Source organism: Pseudorca crassidens, chromosome 5, assembly GCF_039906515.1.
Source record: "Pseudorca crassidens isolate mPseCra1 chromosome 5, mPseCra1.hap1, whole genome shotgun sequence".
Taxonomy (NCBI): Eukaryota; Metazoa; Chordata; class Mammalia; order Artiodactyla; family Delphinidae; genus Pseudorca; species Pseudorca crassidens.
In genome coordinates, this window is record NC_090300.1 from 100093991 (window position 1) to 100113007 (window position 19017).

Here is a 19017-nt window from a genome sequence, read left to right on the forward strand (position 1 = left end):
TGTGCATATACACATTCCACAAATCTGTGTAGGTTATTATACATTCACTGTCAATTCAGGCAGATGCTCCAGGGATCTCTATTGCTGCACCTCTCAAAAGTCCAGGCTTTTTTACTGAAGAACATTATAAAGGGAAATTTAAAGTCAGGTTAAGAAAGCTTAAAATTGGATATCAGTTATTTCTACTTCTGGAGACAACTGGTCATAGCTCTCCATTGGAAGTCTCTCACCTGGCCTGCTGCCATTTGCTAGGTCCATCTTACCTCTCATAGACAGAAGTATCCCAAAGGAGCCCTCAGTTTCTATTGCTCCCCCACTTAGTCACCATGATATTATAAAATCTGCAGAAATACCACTCTGCCCACAACAGAGTCAAGGTTTCCTGTTATAGGAACAGCTGAGCTTTTCCTTGTCCTTAACTTTTCCATTCCAGATGTTGATCTATACATAACTTGAAGAAGCATTAAATTTTTTCCCAAAAGAAAAGCACAACCTTGACCCAAAGAGATATTATGCCTCCACCCTTAGAGCCACAGAGAGAACCACTAACAGCTTTAAAATAGTAACCTGATAGTTTGAATGGATGAATTAGATCTACAATATGGATAGATCTGGAAAAAAATTTTAATGTAGAATAATATATTATGAAATACTTCATGTAAATATATTTTATATAAATATGCAAATTGGCAGTAAGTATATAGAAACATGAGCAGGGAAGTTCTTCATCAATCTTAAAATATCAGTTGTCTCTGGGGAAGAAGAGAAGAGAATGGGATTGGGAATGTGATACAAATGGACCTTCAACTCTATAAGATTTTATTTTCAAAAAGAAAATGAAAACAAATATGGCAAAATATTAACATAAATCAAGGCAGTAGGTAAATGAATGAATAAATATATTTAGCAGTTCTGGTTCTGGTACTTACACAGTAACTTGTAGCACAGAAACCCTCACATAGATACCAATCATAAACTCTGGGACAGGATATAAGACACAACTATTCAAAGTCACTGTAGAGTGACCAGAAGAAGGTAGAGAGTGAAAGGAGGGATTATACTGTGTATAATTTCAGTATATAAGGCATTTCCACTAAGGATATTCCCCAGTTTGCATGGCTTACTAGAATTCAAGCAGAAACTTACAGCCTTGTTGGTATGATCTGTCAGAGGACAGAGTTTGGCTCCAAGGATCCAGTGGAAAATTACAACTAGAAGGCTGAAAGAAATTAGGAGCTGTTTTATTTGCTGCACTCTGTAAGGAAGAAAGGTCTAAAGTCTGGAGTATAGTCTTGATAAACATTTTGGGCTTCCCACACACTCACCCAAACAAAACTGAAAACCAATCTTCTATCTACCAAACTTAAAATCAAATTTCAGTTTATCATCCAGTAATTTAATTTCTTAACACGTTATTATAACTAGACATAGTGAATGATACCTCATAGAGACTCTGGATTCTATTATCTTCCTCTGAACCATGTTGATTTGTTTTTCTAGCAGGCAATTAAATTACTAAATAAATCACCCCAGTTCCCAGGCAATCTCACAGTGGTGGTGGTGATGATGACAGCAGTGACTCAGCAGAAAGGAGGGGGCTCCTTCTCTCTGGCCAGATGGCCTGATTCTTGTGGAGCCAAGAACATACAAGGAACCCCATTGCTTTTTTCTCTTTATATAATGACTGCTTAACCCCAGGGGCAGAGACAATTACAGGAAATGTGCAAGAGAGCCGGGAGACTAAAGGCCTAGTTTATTGACAGAGGAATGCGAGGAGGGTTGGATATTGGGAGCCAGAAAGTATCAGGTACATTATAAAGAGGATGGAGCTAGAGAAAATGATCCATAAAGTTGTGTATGAATTTTTAGGCTCACTTTAAAGCTGTGACTCCATGGATCTAACCCCAAAGAGCACATCAAATGTTTTGATAACTAAACTCTCAGGCAGATCACTGACCAGATCACTGATCACTGACCAGATCACTGACTGGCCACTGGTAAAACTCACACAGGACCAATCAGAAAAGCACTACACAGACTGAAAACTAACTTGACATGTAGCCATAGTCCACAGAAGGTCAGTAGGACCTGAACCTAACCAGGTTGATGTCCTGTTAAAAGAAAATAATTTTCCCATATGATTTAAATAAGACCTAGAGTCACATAACAGAATATTCAAACTATCCAAGATACATTCCAAAATTACTCAATACACAAAATGCTAGGAAAATTTGAACATCTAGAGAAGGAAAAGGCAATTGCCAGATGCTAACCCAAAGATGACATGGATGGTGAATTTCATATAACACCTATGAAGCAGCTATTGTAACTAAACTTCAAGAAGTAAAGTTAAGCACTCAAGAAACAAACAGAAATATGGGAAAAAAATCTTAGCATACAAATAGAATATGTAAAAAAATATTAAAAAACAAATGGAAATGTTAGAATTAAAAATATAATAAGCAAATTTTAAAATTCTCTGGATGAGCTCAATAGCAAAATGGAGGTGAAAAGAAAGTCTTAATGAACTTGAAGACAGATCAAGAGAAATTACCTAATATGAACAAAAAAGAGAAAAACAAAATTTTTTTTAAATAAGCAGAACCTCAAGGGGCTGTAGGACATTATCAGAAGATCTAATATTTATGCCATTTAAAACCCAAAAGAAGAGGGAAAAGAATAGGTACAGAGAAAAACATTTGAATAAATAATGGTTGAAAACTTCCTAAATATGGAAAAAGACAAACTTATAGAATCCCCAAAAGCTCAGTGAATCCCCAAGCAGTATAAACTAAATGAAATTTATGCCCAGACATGTCATCACCAAACTTCTGAAAACTAAATACCAAAAAACTTTCTTGAAAACAACAAGAGAAAAGCAATACATTACGTAGATGAGAACAACAATTTGAGGTGTCACAGATTTCTCATGAGAAATCATGGATGCCTGAAGGACATGGAAATAAAGTCAATTAAGAGTCCTACATCCAGTGAAAATATCCTTCAAAAATGAAGAAGCAATTGAAACATTATCAGATGAAGAAAAACTAAAATAATTTGTCAACAGCAGATTTACCCTGAAAGAAATGCTAAAGGAAGATCTTGAAGAAAGAAAGGAAAATGATATCAAAGGGAAGCTTGAAACTATGAAAGTAAAAGGAAGGTCAACAGAAATTATAGCTATCTGAATAAATACAAGACTATTTTTCTGCCAAGTTCTTTAAATAGTTATGATGGATGAAAGCAAAAATGATAACATTGTCCCATGGGGTCTCAATGCATATCAGTATAATACATATGAAAATTACAACATTAAGGGTTCTATATGTGGTATGACTTCTACATCACATGTGAAGTGATAAAATATTAATTCTAATTAGACTATAAAAGTTAAATATATTATAATCTCTAGTGCAACCATTAAAATACACACAAAAACACACACACACACAGATCAACAGAAATTACCTAATATGAAGAAAAAAGAGAAAAAAAGGTTTTTAAAAATAAGCAGAACCTCAAGGGGCTGTAGGACATTATCAGTCAAAAGCTCAATAAATAAATTAAAAGGGAATACTAAGAAAATACTCATCACAAAAGAAAACAGGAAAGTAGAAATAGAGGAACAAAAATTGGAGGAAAACAACAGAAAAAATAATAAAACAGTAGACCCATTTGTTTTAAACATATATAAATCTAAACATATAGATAATTATATTAAAAGTAAACGCTTTAAATACACCAATTTTAAAATGTAGATTTCAGAATGTACCAAAAAACAAAGACCCAACTACATGTTACAGCAAACCCACTATAAATATAATATTTATATTATTATAAATATAAAGTAAAAGAATAAAAAAGGTATAGCATGCAAGTATTAACCAAGAGAAGATAGAAATGGCTATTAATACCAGAGAAAAAGGAAGCTTATAACAAGTAAAAGTTACTGGGGATAAAGAAAGACATTACCTAATGATTCAAGGGTTAATTCACCAAGAATATAACAGTCTTAAACATGATTTATCCAACAACAAAGCCTCAAAATAGGCTACAAGGATGTATTGTACAGCACAAGGAATATAGCTATTATTTTGTAATAACTTTACATGGAGTATAATCTATAAAAATTTTGAATCACTATCTTGTACACCTGAAACTAATATAATATTGTAAATCAACTATACCTCAATAAAAAAGAAAAAAACTTAAGAAATTTCTCAAATTATATAAAAATCTACATCAAACTAGGGGAAAAAAAAGACCAAAATATACCCAAAGCAAGCAAAAGGAAGGAAATAAAGATAAGACCAGAAACCAATGAAACTGAAAACAGAAAAATAATACAGAAAATTTTTTTTAAAAACTGATTCTTTGAAACCAATAACAAAATTAATAAACCTCTAACCAGATGGACAAACAAAAAAAGAGACAACACAAATTATCAATATGAGCGACAAAATAAGAGATTTTGCAGTCACCAAAAGGATAATAAGAGAAAACTAACAAACAACTCTACACACAGAAATTTGACAACTTAGGTGAAATGGATCAATTTTTCAAAAAACACAAACTATCACACTCACCTAATAGGAAATATATAATTTGAATGACTCTGTATAAAGAAACTGAATTCATAGTTTATAAACCTTCCTAAATTGAAAACTCTAGGCCCAGATGATTTCACTGGTGAATCTACCGAAGTTTTAAAGAAGAAATAACATCTATTCTACAAGTATCTTCCAGAAATTAGAAGAGGAAGTAACACTTCTCAACTCATTCTGCAAAGCCAGTCTTACCCTGATACCAAAATCAGAAAAAAACAGTACAAGAAAAGAAAATTACAGACCAGTATACTTAATGGACATAAACACAAAAATCCTTAATAAAATATTAACAAAGTAAATCCAAGAAAAATATGAAAAGAATAATACACCACTACCAAGCGGGGTTCATTCCAAGAATGTAAGGTGGATTCACTACTTGAAAATCAATCAATGTAATCCAACATTCTAACAAGCTAAAGAAAAAAAAAAAACCACATTATCATATCAATTAATGTAGCAAAATCATTTGACAAAAGTCAATTGTCTTTTATGATAAAAACTTCCAGATAACTTGGAATAGAGGGCAACTTCCTTAACCTGAAAAGATGCATCTACAAAAACCCCACATCCTACTCACTGGTAAAATACTGAATACTTTTCCTCTAAGATCAGGTACAAGGCAAAGATTTCTACTCTCACTACTCCTATCCAGTACTGTACTGTATGTTCTAGCAAGTGTAATAGGCAAGAGAAAGGAATAAAGACATACAGATTAGAAAACAGAGAAATAAAACTGTCTCTATTTGCAAATGAAATGATTGTCTATGTAGAAAATTTGAAGGACTTTTTTTAAAGAGGGGGTCTTCTAGAACTTAAAAGTTAACTTAGCAGGATCTCAGGATACAAATTCAACATTCAAATATTAATAGTATTTCTATATAGTAATAATAAATAAATAGTATTTCTATAATAAATAATAGTTTTCAAAAATACCATAGAAAACAGCTCCAACAAATAAATAAAAATTAAAAAGTGAAGTAAGTCAGACAAAGACAAATATCATATGATATCACTTACATGTAGAATTTTTTTTAATGGTACAAATGGACTTATTTACAAAACAGAAATAGAGTCACCAATGTAGGAAAAAAGAACTTTTGGTTACCAGAGGGAAAGGAAGGGGAGGGATAAATTGGGAGATTGGGATTGACATATACACACTACTATATATATAATAGATAACTAATAAGGACCTACTGTATAGCACAGGGAACAGTACTCAATATTCTCTAATGGCCTATATGGGAAAAGAATCTAAGAAAGAGTGGATATATGTACATGTATAACTAATTCACTTTGCTATACACCTGAAACTAACACAACATTGTAAATCAACTACACTCCAATAAAATTTTTAAAAAAAGAAACAATTAGGTATAAATCTTAAAAAAATATGTACAGATGAGTATGCTGAAAACTACAGAATGCTGATGAAAAATTAAAGGAAATGTTAAATAAATGGAGATACATGACAAATACTCTTCAACAATTAAAAAAAAGGAACAAAGTAATAATGCGTGTGACAACATGGATGAATTTTTAAAACATCATGTTGAATGAAAGAAGTCAGACATGAAGGAGCATATTCTTTATTATTTCACTTATGTGATGCAAAATTAATCTATTTCTCAGAACAATGGTTGCCTATGGAGAGCGGTGACTGTATGAAAGGAGGCATAGGGGATTTTGGGGGGTGATGGAAATGTTCTGTATCTTAATTTGTGTGGTAGTTATACAAAGGTATTCATTCATCAAAACTCATTCAATTTTATGCTTAGGATTTGCGAATTTCACCATAAATAAATTTTATCTTAGGGCTTCCTTGGTGGCGCAGTGGTTGAGAATCCGCCTGCCGATGCAGGGGACATGGGTTCGTGCCCCGGTCCGGGAAGATCCCACATGCCGCGGAGCAGCTGGGCCCATGAGCCATGGCCGCTGAGCCTGCGCGTCTGGAGCCTGTGCTCCGCAACGAGAGAGGCCACACAGTGAGAGGCCTGCGTACCACAAAAATAAATAAATAAATAAACAAAATTTATCTTAAATATTATTTAGTAATCTCTTCCCACTTCTAGGCATTTAAGCTTCAGAAATCTTAGCATCCAGACTCTAACCTTCCTATCATAAATGCATCTAAAACCTCCGCATAATTTCTTACTGAACATCCTAAGAATATATTCTCATTCCTTAATAACCTACTCCATTTGTCCTCCCTAAGAAGTTATATACTTTGAAAACAATTTTCTAGGCCATTATTCCCACAGAGAGAATATGTCTAATTACTTGTGTAATTAAACAGATTTTTTTTAAAGTTTGGGCTCTGGGGTCCTTCTAATATTATAAATTTTCTGAAGTAGTTCCTCGATAAAATTTCAAACAAGTCTGGTGGCAGAGCTGTCTACGAAAGAAGCCAGAAGAGGTAGAAAGAATAGAATTGATATTTGGACCATTTGTTCCCAACTTGGGGTTTGAAAACGGACAGAACTCTGCAAGAACTCCAACAAGATCCTGGTGAACCTGTAGGGACAGTCTGATAGTGATAAGCACAGCTTAGGGAGACAGCTGACAAGGATGAGTAAATTTGTTTTATTTCTTTTTTCACAACATTTCATCTTCTTTTTTGCATACAGGTCACCACTGAACCAAGGTGCTCTTATTAGAAGAAGGAACATTGGGTTTCCACTGATAAGGAAATCAGCCCTTCCGTGTTAAGAGAGCATTACATATTGGTAATGAGAGAAAGAAAATGTCAGCAGTGTTAGAGCCCTCTGTTCACCTTTGAGATACGATACCTTTCAAACATATCTTCACCCCTTTCAAAAAGCTTTTATGGAGTTTGCTGGCTTATGACCACGGGTCCACTTTCCTACCCTTTCCCTGATGACTATCACCAGTTCTTTGGTCTCCCTGCTATTTAGGTGTCACAAGACAGGATTCTCCACCTTCACTGACCTCAAGACAACTTTCAGAGAGAGTTCTAAGTCATAACTTATACATAAAAACTTTAATTCTGATGCACATGTTTGTGATGGCAGGAATCTGTGGAAAATGAGTAAAGGAATAAATGGTACATGTGGTTTAACATAGTACAGAACAGAAATACCAGCTCCAGATTGGCAAGATGATTCATGATCTAAGCCAATTAGTTCAGGGGAAAGAGCATTTCAGAGTTATGGGTGACCACAAGAATGTAAGAACTCTAGAAACAGGCAGAAATCTTGGGGCAGGGGATTTTTACATGGCTTGAAATGGTGAGCTGACAAACTTCTATCTCTAGAGTAACCATCTGGCATGGGGATGGCATGCAAAATATCACCACATTGATTTGGAAACCCTTCTAAAGATTCCGAAGGGGAACCTATCTTCTGAACAACAGAAAGAATTTTCTGGCTTGTGCTGTGCTTAAAGAGATCATTTTCATTCTCATCTAGGATGCATGGCCCCCAACAACCAGCAAGTGATTTAGGGAAATTTTCTGGTGCCAGTTAATGAGTACTTTCTGAACAGCCCAGCCTTAATATAAAACAGTCAGAAAAAAATTTATTATGCATCCCAATAATACCAGGAAGGAAAATTCTATTTCTATGCCAATAAGTCCAACTAGCATTAAAAGAGAGGTCGTTGGGCTTGTTTGTTTGATTGATTGTTCGAAGGGTGACAGTACTTCTGAGGGTGGTGGGAAGAATGTCGTGTGGCTCCACCTTAGTTGAGGTTCAGTGAACTTGATGGTTACCCTCGTAAGCACCTTGATCTAGGCATTGATAGGGAAGAAAAACAATCATTATTCAAAATAAAAAATATAGAAAAGCTTGGGTTTCCCTGGTGGCGCAGTGGTTGAGAGTCCGCCTGCCGATGCAGGGGACACAGGTTCGTGCCCCAGTCCGGGAAGATCCCACATGCCGCGGAGCGGCTGGGCCCGTGAGCCATGGCCGCTGAGCCTGCGCGTCCGGAGCCTGTGCTCCGCAACGGGAGAGGCCACAACAGTGAGAGGCCCGCGTACAGCAAAAAAAATATATAGAGAGAGAGAGAAGCTTGAAATTACATATTAGGAAAAGTAATTACAGCCTTTCTTGAATTTTAAGCAAAGAAATCCCTTTCTGATAATTCTGAGTCAACATTCTCTTTTCCTTCATTTGGCTGTGATCATGAAGGAAAAATCTAATCAGTATGGCTTACTATAGTCAATCTATTTAATCTACACAAAATTTCATGACACAGGTTAATTTGCTAAATATAATATAACTTGTAATTTGTAAAGTACTTGTTACCAAAGTGATACTATACAAAGTGTGAACTAAGTGAAATGTATCTTTGGTTCCCCCACCTGTTGCCTCTCTGTGATTTTTTTCCCCATCTGGACATCACTATCCAATATGAAGGCCATGAGCCACATGAGGCTGTTTAAATTTTAATTAAAATTAAATAAAATTTAAAATTCAGTTCTTCAGTCACATTAGCTACATTTCAGGTGCTCAGTTGTCACATATGTCTAATAATTACTGTAGTGAATAGTGCAGATAAACAACACCTTCATCACTGCAGAAAGTTCTAATGCACCATGCTGGTCTTGACTCTTAAAGTTTTTGTGATCCCCTCTGGCCAGCCTTCTCCCCAGCTGGGCCATGCCTTCCCAAGCATTTCCCCATGTTTTCCTTCCTTCTACTTTTCTTACTCTCATAGTTTTCCTGAGCCTTCTCATGGTTCTCCATAGAAAATACTGTTTTGTAATTCCTTCTTTGAGGACCCTCCTTGAAACTTAAATAACTGGATAAACTAATCCATGCTTAAGCAATTTGTGGAGACAGAGTTATGCTGTTTCTCCGAAGCAACACATTTGCATTTTAGTAGACAGCTTCTAGAGATTTCATGTATTTACACAAAAGGTTGACTCTAAAATGTGTGGCTTTAAGCACCATGGTAACCTGGAATATTTAGTGAACAAACCTCACAGTGCAAGAGCCTTTAGAGCACATTTCAAAGCATATTATCCTGTTGGCCTGCTCATCTACAATGGCCTTGGTTCACTATGTTGTTTTGTCTCCTAGGAGTGTTGGGGATCCCTAACTGTCACCACAAAAAAAGTAGCGTTATGCATCTGACAAGGAGTAGGGATAGTAGGTCAAAAGATATTTGTTTTGCTTGTAACTATGAAAATTTTTAGAGCTCAAGTTGGGGTTTGGGTACCATAATCCATGTATTCTTTGTCCATCCTGGGCTTCCTGCCAAGGCATCACACAAAAAACAATTAATAGCAAAATAAGAGATAATATAAGGTTCTTAATAACAGCTTAGCAGATGTTCCCTTCTCTGCCAACATAGGGCTCAGATAAAAACTGAACTGGCAAATGCAGCTTAGGCCAGAAGACATTTTTTAAAAGAAAATACTGGATCAGAGAGAGGCAAGGAACTGGCCACTGTGCCTGGGGCAACAGTCTTCTTTATCTGCTTACCACAAGCTGCAAGAAGTAAAAGTTAATATCCACCTCCTCAAAAGGCTTTGGTTCTCTTAATGTGTTCAGAAAAAAAAAGGTAGAAGAGAAAAAGAGGGTAGCCAGAGCTGCCTCAGGAGCCAGTCATGTGCCATGCAGTGTTCCACTTTCTGGATTCAGCTGATTGTTTTCTTGTGGTGTCATTTAACTTGATCTCTAGACATAGAAATTTTTATATAACTGAAGTAAACTGCATCTTCACAAGAAAAATAATAAAATCAATAGCATCTCTCCAGTGTTTTCTTTTTGGATTTTAGGGGTTTTGTTAATATTATTTCTTATTTATCAAAGAATTAGATACACATAGCTTTAATAGTGAAGTAATGCTAAAAGGATAACAAAAAAGCAGTACCCTGGCCTCACTGTAATCCTCCCCAGGGACTACCACTTTCATCTCTTTTTAGCTATTTCTTCTGGTAGTTACCTGAATATGTCTACATACCATTTTTATATTGATACTACTATCACTCTAAAAACATTTCATTATGGAAAGCATCAAACACATACAAAAGTTAGGGTAGTATGATGCACCCACCCCACGGACCCATCACATGGCCAATCTCGATTCATCTATACAACCACCCATTTTTTCACACACCCATCTCAACTGTATTCTGTAAATAAATACAAGATATATCACTTTAGTTATAAATATCTCAATATATATGACTCAATGGACATCACTTTTAAAAAGTCTTTAACAAAATATAATCACAATACTATTATCACACATCCAGATTTAACAATTACTCCTAAATATTATCAAATACCCAGTTGTTGATGACATTTTTCTGATTGTCTCATAATTTTTTATATTTGATTTATATAAATCAAGATGCAAACAAGATTCTTTTCTTTCTGTGTCATTTAGGTCTCCTTTCTTTTAATCTATGGCAGTGGTTCTAAATGTCAGGTAATTTTGCTCCCAGGGAATATCTGGCAATGTCTGGAGTCATTTTTGGTGGTCACAACTTGGAGGCAAGGGCTTCAGAATTCCAATGACATCTAGTAGGTAGAGACCAGGGCTGCTGTTAAAAATCCTACAATGCACAAGATAACCCCAACAACAGAGAATTACCTGGCCCAAAATGTCAATAGTGACAAGGCTGAGAAACCCTGATCTATACAATATGGGATTCCATCCTTCCCCTCAACCCTGCTTATTTCTAGGTCATTTGACCCCTAGAGTTTTCCACCTTCTGGACTTTGCTGATTGCATCCCCATTTTGTCTTATAACATGTTCCTCATTCTCTAAAACTTGTGTAAATTAGAAATAAAGAGGGAACACATTAAAATATTAAACTGATAGAAAACATACTGAAGTATTAAAACTTCTGTGTGAAAATGTGAAGCAGGCAGTTGGATCATAGACTATTCTAAAATAGCCTAAGAAAAGGGCCTCAGAATAATGCTACTTAGTATGGTTTAAATATGAAGTTAATGACCAACAATGTAATTCCTGAATTCTCAGTGTCAGGCTGCATAATGTAGAAGTCTATCGTCCTCCCATTTCCTTTTTGTGTGACCCTCTCCTGTAATAAGATGGAAATGTGCTCTTTTCCCTTGCAGGTCTACTCTTCACCCTGCTCTGTGACCAGGAATGCTGGCCTGTGTACACAGCATCAATGGACTCCCTTGTCCTCTGTCTCTGGTCTGGCTCAGTCAATAAATATACCTGTTTTTCATTTGTGCTAAGAAAAAAATTCAAGAAAACATGCTTAAATTTTAGGATGTCCAGAAGTTATATCACTTACATTTCTTACCCTTTCCTCTTTTTTTTTTTTTCTAGTTTTTATTATTGCTCCTCTTTAACTCTTACATCCTCAGGAATGTAGGGAATTAGGGAATTACGTCACTAACCAAAAGTTATTTAAAGGGGAAAACATTTTTCTCTATTGACTCACAACAGAGGAAGAGAGCTGGAGTAACAGCTCCAGCTGGGCAAGGAACAGAGGCTTCCTTATAGTAACTGGACATGACTCACTGGCCTTGTTTGTGAGCACATATGAGACACCCCCTGAGTACACCTCAACACTTTGGGAGTCGGGGGACATTATAGCTTAATGGTATCCTGCATTATCAGATGAGGTATGACAAAGCAAAACTGAGGTTACTTAAAGAAAAGCTCTTCGATCAGTGTGCAGTATCAAAATATGGAGCCATCTGCCTAAAGAACACTCCCTCAGAGGGGGGCACATCCTCATACCTAACCCGGCACTGACATAGAGTGGGCTCTTATAAATATTTGTTGAATTCAAATTCAATATGCCTTACTGAAATTTTTTCTCTCTCAAAAGCTTGAGGAAGCATAAAAGAGAGCCCTTAATCTGTCATTCTTTCATTTTTGACTCAATTCCAGTCAAAAATGAAGAACTGCTTGGTGAAGCAGAAGTGATAGGAACATGTTAAAAAGTGAGCACTCTTTGGAGAACTGGTTGATTCCAGGGCTGGAGCAGGGAAAATACAAGAAGAGCATAAATCATCTTGAGGTCCTAGGCAATGAGGTAGTGCTCAAAAATATGCAAACATCCTTTATTTGAAGATGGCATGGGAAACTAAAAAAGTACTCAACAGCCAAAGCTGAAAAACAGTTTATCAACAAAAACTAAAATTAATATAGAATTATAACCCTAATAATAAAATTAACATCCATGAATCCATCCTAATATAAATAAATAATTGAACAAATAAATACATGAGGGAGAAGAGACAATTCTTCCTTATGAAAGCATTTCATGAAATATCACCTCATACCTGTTAGAATGGCTATTATCAAAAAGACAAGAAATGGGGATGATGGGGACGATGTGGAGAAAAGGGAAAACTGATGCATTGTTCATGGGAATGCAAACTGGTGCAGCCATTATGTAAAGCAGTATAGGGATTTCCTCAAAAAATTAAAAATAGAACTCCCAAATGATCCAGTAATCCCGCTTTTGGAAATATATCCAAAGGAAATAAAAACAATATCTGGAAAAGATATCCGCACCCCATGTTCACTGCAGCATTCTGCACAACAGCCAAGACATGGAAACAACATAGGTGTCCACTGATGGATGAATGAATAAAGAAAATATTATATATATTTATATATTATATATATTTATATGTTATATAATTATATAATTCAGCCATATATCTTGCCATTTGTAACGACACAGATGGAGCTTGAGGGCATTATTCTAAGTGAAATAAGTCAGACAGAGAAAGACATATACTGTATAGTATCACTTAAATGTAGAATTTTAAAAAGCCGAACTCATAAAAAAAGAGAGTAGATTGGTGGTTGCCAGGGGCTCAAGGTTTCAGGGGGTGGGGAGATCTCAAAGGACACAAACTTCTAGCTATAAGATGAGTAAATTCTGGGGATCTAAGGTACAGCATGGTGAGAGAATAAATCTTGAATGTTATCATCACACACACACAAATGGTAATTATGTGGGGGAATATAGGTGTTAACTAACCTTATTGTGCAGACTGATATTCATATATATTTTGCAATATATATGAATATCAATTACCATGTTTTATAACAAACTTACATATGTTACTTGTCAATAATATTTCAATAAAGCTGGAAAAAAATTTAGCTCACTTATATCTCCTTAGGTTTGGTTTAAATCAGGCTATTTTTTTAAAAAAGAAACATTTTAATTAGCAAATAGAAAATAACTGTTAGAACACCATACTAATAACTTCTGCAAGTAAGATGCACTGAAGGATGCTAAAATTAGTGGGTGAAAGTTCAAGCACAAACAAAATATTTGCATGTTCTCAAAGAACCTCCCACAAAACACTGAGTAATATGAAGGGGAAAACAGCAACTTTCTAGTGGAGATCCTGAAAGACATAATCCTAGTTAAGTAATCAAAGTTAGCATCACCGGTAATAATCATATACCTCCTGATTTGAAGCACTGAGAAGGGTGCATCACATCTGTGATATCCTTTGCAACAACTCATAGCCTCAATCTAATCATGAGAAAACATCAGACAAACCCAAACATCAGACAACAACCCAAGGGTGTTCTACAAAAATAACTGACCAGTACTTTCCAAAATCATCAGGGTTGTAAAAGATAAGGAAAGACTAAGGAATTGTCACAGATTGGAAGATACTAAGGAAATGTGACAACTAAATGCAATGTATGATCCTTGACTGGATCTTGGAATAGAAAAAAAAAAAAGGACATTTGTGGAAAAATGGATGCAATCCAAATTTTGTATTTCAGTTAATAGTAACTGAATTAAGGTTACTAAGCATTAATCTTAGTTTTGGTTTAATTGTTCTATGGTTATGTAAGCTGTTAACAAATAGAAGCTGGTAAAGGCTATATGGGATCTCACTGAGCTATTTCTGCAACTCGTTTTTAAGTCTAAAATGATCTCAAAATATAGAAGTTTTTAAAATGTGATGAGCACATCTTGGAATTCCTAGGATAGGAGGACTGGAACACTATAAAATCAGCACACACTCATTTGTCATTGGGAAAAGAGTTTCCAAAAGTTCAGAGAAAAGACAGACATGATCTCACATCCAGAGATCCTGAAGGGAAAGTGATTCAAGAGAAAAAGTGAATTCTAATAAAAACATTAAAACATATGAGAAACTTGTGAATCATCTTCCTGCCTCTTCCTTTCCCCCATACTCAAGCAGCCACCTAATCCTATCAATACTACCTTCTAAATGTCACTCAATTCAAACCCCTTCTCTCTATCACTCCACACTGAACTAGTTTTACTTTCATTGTCCTCTTGACTAATGATTTCCCCTCCACAAATTTTCCAAAGTCTAACATATCCTAAGTTGATGTCACCAGAATTGTTTTTCTAAAAGGAATCTATTTCCCTTCTCTGCTCAAGAACGTTCAAGTTTATTCCATTTGGAAAAAATCCAAATCCCTTAGCAAACATTCACGGTCCCTCACCATTGAGCTGTTCCTTAACTTCAGTCTCATCTCTGTTCACTCACCCAAGAAGTACTCTATACTCCAGCTGCAGGACTAGTTATGAAGCCCAGAATGTATCATCTGGCTTATGTTCATGTTATTCATGAATAGAATACCACATTACCCAGCTTCTCTGTCCTACAAATTCTTATTCATTCTTGCTCAAACATCATTTCTGTTCCAGACTTCTCTGATTTTGCACATCCTCCTTATCCCATTCTATATGCTCTGCAAGCAGAATTAATCCTGTCTCTCTGTTATGCTCCCCCAGAACATTGTGACTACTCTTAATAAGCATATGCTGTATTGTATGTGGCTTGTAGTATACAAGTTTGATTACCTTAGTAGAGTATAAATCTTCTGATGGCAAGGTTCATGTCTAATTCACTTAAGAATCTCCAGTCTGGACTCATGGCCTGGCACTTAAGAGTCAGTCAGCACCATTGGATGGGCTGAACCAATTTAAAATATAACCAAATCTGATTCCCAGGGATACAAAGAGAGAAACAGTTAAAGAAATATATATGGCTACATATATACCTGTTGAACTTAAATTTTTAAATGACATCAAAAAAAAAACTAGGAGGAAATAAAAACCCCATGATTGTAGATGGACATAAAAGAATAATATATTATTATAATTATTCTAACAAGAACACTAAAAACCAAAATATTCTAGGCTTGTGAAACAAAAAGTGTCATTGACAACAGAAAGGACCCCATTAGCTACATCAACTTTAAGAAAAATAAGGAGAGCCAACTGTTTAGGAAAGATAAGAATAATGTCAAAGACGAAAAGTAGAAAACAAAATTACTCAACACTTTTCTCACTTACATCTCTTTCTATCAAGGAAAATGATGTTCACATTATAAGAAAAATCTTGTTAAAGGAAATTAAACCAGGTTGATTTGAAAGAAACATTTATCAATTATATCCCAGATTCAATATCCCAGCATTTGAAAACAACCAGCTGATATGAATCATTGACACAAAATCATTGTCAGAAATCTTAAAAAAATTATGAGTTGGTGTAGTGAAAAAAAAAATGTAATTAAGAGCAAAGTGAGAGAGAGAGAGAGAGAGAGAAACCAATGTATTTCAGGAACCATGAGTCCCTCAACTTAATATTAAACTCCAATTAAATTATATACTAGTTATTAGAAAGATGGTTTGCCAGATATTATAAAGCTGTGCTGTCCAAAATCACAACCACTAGTCAAATCTTACTATTTAAATTTAAATTATTTAAAATTTAAAAAAATAAAAATAAGTTCCTGAGTTACACTAGCCACATCTTAAGTACTCAGTAGCCACATATGGCTGGTGGCTACCATACTGAACAGCACAGGTAATAGAATGTTCTATCATTGCAGAAAGTTCCATTGGACAGTGCTGTTAAAGAGAGTAGTGAGCACTGGAAGCCAGCATCATTTACAGAAACTCTTATACTGAACTAATAATATTTCTATCATTTCATAGGATTGTTATACTGTTGGAAACAGGAAGTATGTAGATATAGACTATACTGATTTCAAAAACACATCCAACAAAGCTTATGAAACCCCAGTTGATAAAAATATAGAAATATGGAAAAGGTATAATACAATTGAGCAAAAATTGTCCCCATAGACTGTTGATTAATAAACTAATAAAATTTTGGAAGAATGATTTACTAGTTTTCTCCAAAATCCTGTCATTGGTCCTCTCTTGCTCAATGTTGTTGGCAATGATTTGCTGACATATAAAAGGAAAAGCTATCAAGTTTTCAAATAACTAAATGACAGCAAGATTATTTCATAACTTTCTAGAAGACAATTTACTAAAACATATCAAAACCTTTTACAATTTGACTTACTTCTTGAGTCACAGTTCCACTTCCTCAGGAAATAGTCACAGATGTTTGCAAGGATTTAGCTACATGGATGATAGCAAAATATTTGGGGAAAATCTAATTGTCAAATAATAAAAGACTAATTAAATAAAGAGCAGTACGCTTGCATTGATCATCACTGTATTCCCTACAATACTATGTACTTCATGGATATTTTTAAAATATACCAAATAAAAAATGAATGAAGTGAGGAAAAAAGAAAATTATAAAATAAACTATATGGTATGATCATATGTATCATACATATCTGGTATGGTAATAAATGCATACGTACTGTATTTATGCATGTAGGGATATAAACATGTACCTAGAGAAGAAGACTAGACAGAGATACACTAAAATGCTAATAATATTTAATCCCTGGCAATGAGTTAGGGAACATTTTTGTGTTCTCCTTTTAACTCATCTATACTTTTTTTTTTTTTTTTTGCGGTACGCGGGCCTCTCACTGTTGTGGCCTCTCCCGTTGCGGAGCACAGGCTCCAGACGCGCAGGCTCAGCGGCCATGGCTCATGGGCCCAGCCGCTCTGCGGCATGTGGGATCTTCCCGGACTGGGGCACGAACCCGTGTCCCCTGCATCGGCAGGCTCACTCTCAACCACTACGCCACCAGGGAAGCCCTCATCTATACTTCTTAAAAGTTCTGTCATGAAGAGATGATTCTTTAGCATAAGAACAACATTTTGAACAAGGAGCAATGGATAATATGTTTGATAAAAGAAGCAACATTTAAAAGGAAGAAAACACATTCAACAAACTAGAACAATGGACCAAAATTAACAAGAGGAAGGTTAATAGGCATATGTAGAAAGTCTAGTTTTTAAGTTCTAAAAGTCCCCTGGAAAAACTACAGTTTGGAGAAGACTGACCTAACAATAAGTTTGTTAAAGTAAATGCACAAATTTTATATGAATTTATGTAGCATAATTTCCAAAAGAGTGATTACAAACCTAAATTACATTAACAGGATATCTTGCCCAGGACAGGAAGAGTGATGGTCCCTCTGTTCTTTTGGACTGATATGGCCATATCTGTTCACTGGTCTCCTTTTTTTATACAATGGAGTTTACCCAAGAAAACCAAAAATATGGGGAACCAGGAAACTGAAGGGACTGAAAATCCTACAACATAAGAAAAAGTTAGCAGAATTGGTGATCTTTAGCTTAAAATAGAAAAAAACGTAGGAACTCCTAGACAGCTGTCTTCATGTACAAAAGAAGGATTAGACAATATGTTAGGTCACTGATGCAGAGAAGATACAGGAGGTCAGATTTCCGCTTAACATAAGGAAAACAGCAAGTTGTTACATAATACTGAGCAGAGTTCCCTGTGCTATACAGTAGGTCCTTGTTGGTTATCCATTTTATTTTTTATTGGAGTATAATTGCTTTACAATGTTGTGTTAGTTTCTGCTGTACAATGAAGTGAATAAGATATATGCATACATATATCCCCTCCCTCTTGAACCTCCCTCCCACCCCCACCCCACCCATCTAGGTCATTACAGAGCACCGAGCTGAGCTTCCTGTGCTTTATAGCAGGCTCCCACTAGCTATCTATTTTATGCATGGTAGTGTATGTATGTCAATCCCAATCACCCAATTTGTCCCACCCTCCCCTTCCCTCCCTGTGTCCACATGTCCATTCTCTATGTCTGCATCTCTATTCCTGCTCTGGAAATAGGTTCATCTGTAAAATTGTGCTAGATTCCACATATATGTGTTAATATATGATATTTGTTTTTCTCTTTCTGGTTTAAATATAGCAGGTTTACATGTCAGTCCCAAACTCCCTAACTATCCCTTCCCCCCACCCTTACCCCCTGGTAACCATAAGTTCATTCTCTAAGTCTGTGAGTCTGTTTCTGTATTGTAAATAAGTTCATTGGTATCATTTCTTTTTAGATTCCACAATATCATACGATATTTCTCTTTCTCTGTCTGACTTACTTTACTCAGTATGACAAAAAATTTGTAAAAGAATAGATACATGTATTTGTATAACTGAATCACTTTGCTGTACACCTGAAACTATCACAACATTGTTAATCAACTATACTCGAATATAAAATAAAAAGTTAGGG

The 19017-nt window shown here is 35.4% G+C and overlaps 1 long non-coding RNA gene across 2 annotated transcripts in view; it reads right to left on the reverse strand.

Moving 5' to 3' along the window:
• Positions 1-15171, reverse strand: part of LOC137225252 (uncharacterized) — a 243647-nt gene extending 228476 nt beyond the window's left edge. For both annotated transcript variants that reach the window (XR_010943755.1, XR_010943756.1), the window contains exon 1: positions 15066-15171. This is a non-coding gene — a long non-coding RNA (uncharacterized lncRNA). The remainder of the gene's footprint in view (positions 1-15065) is intronic.
• Positions 15172-19017: the final 3846 nt, after the last annotated feature.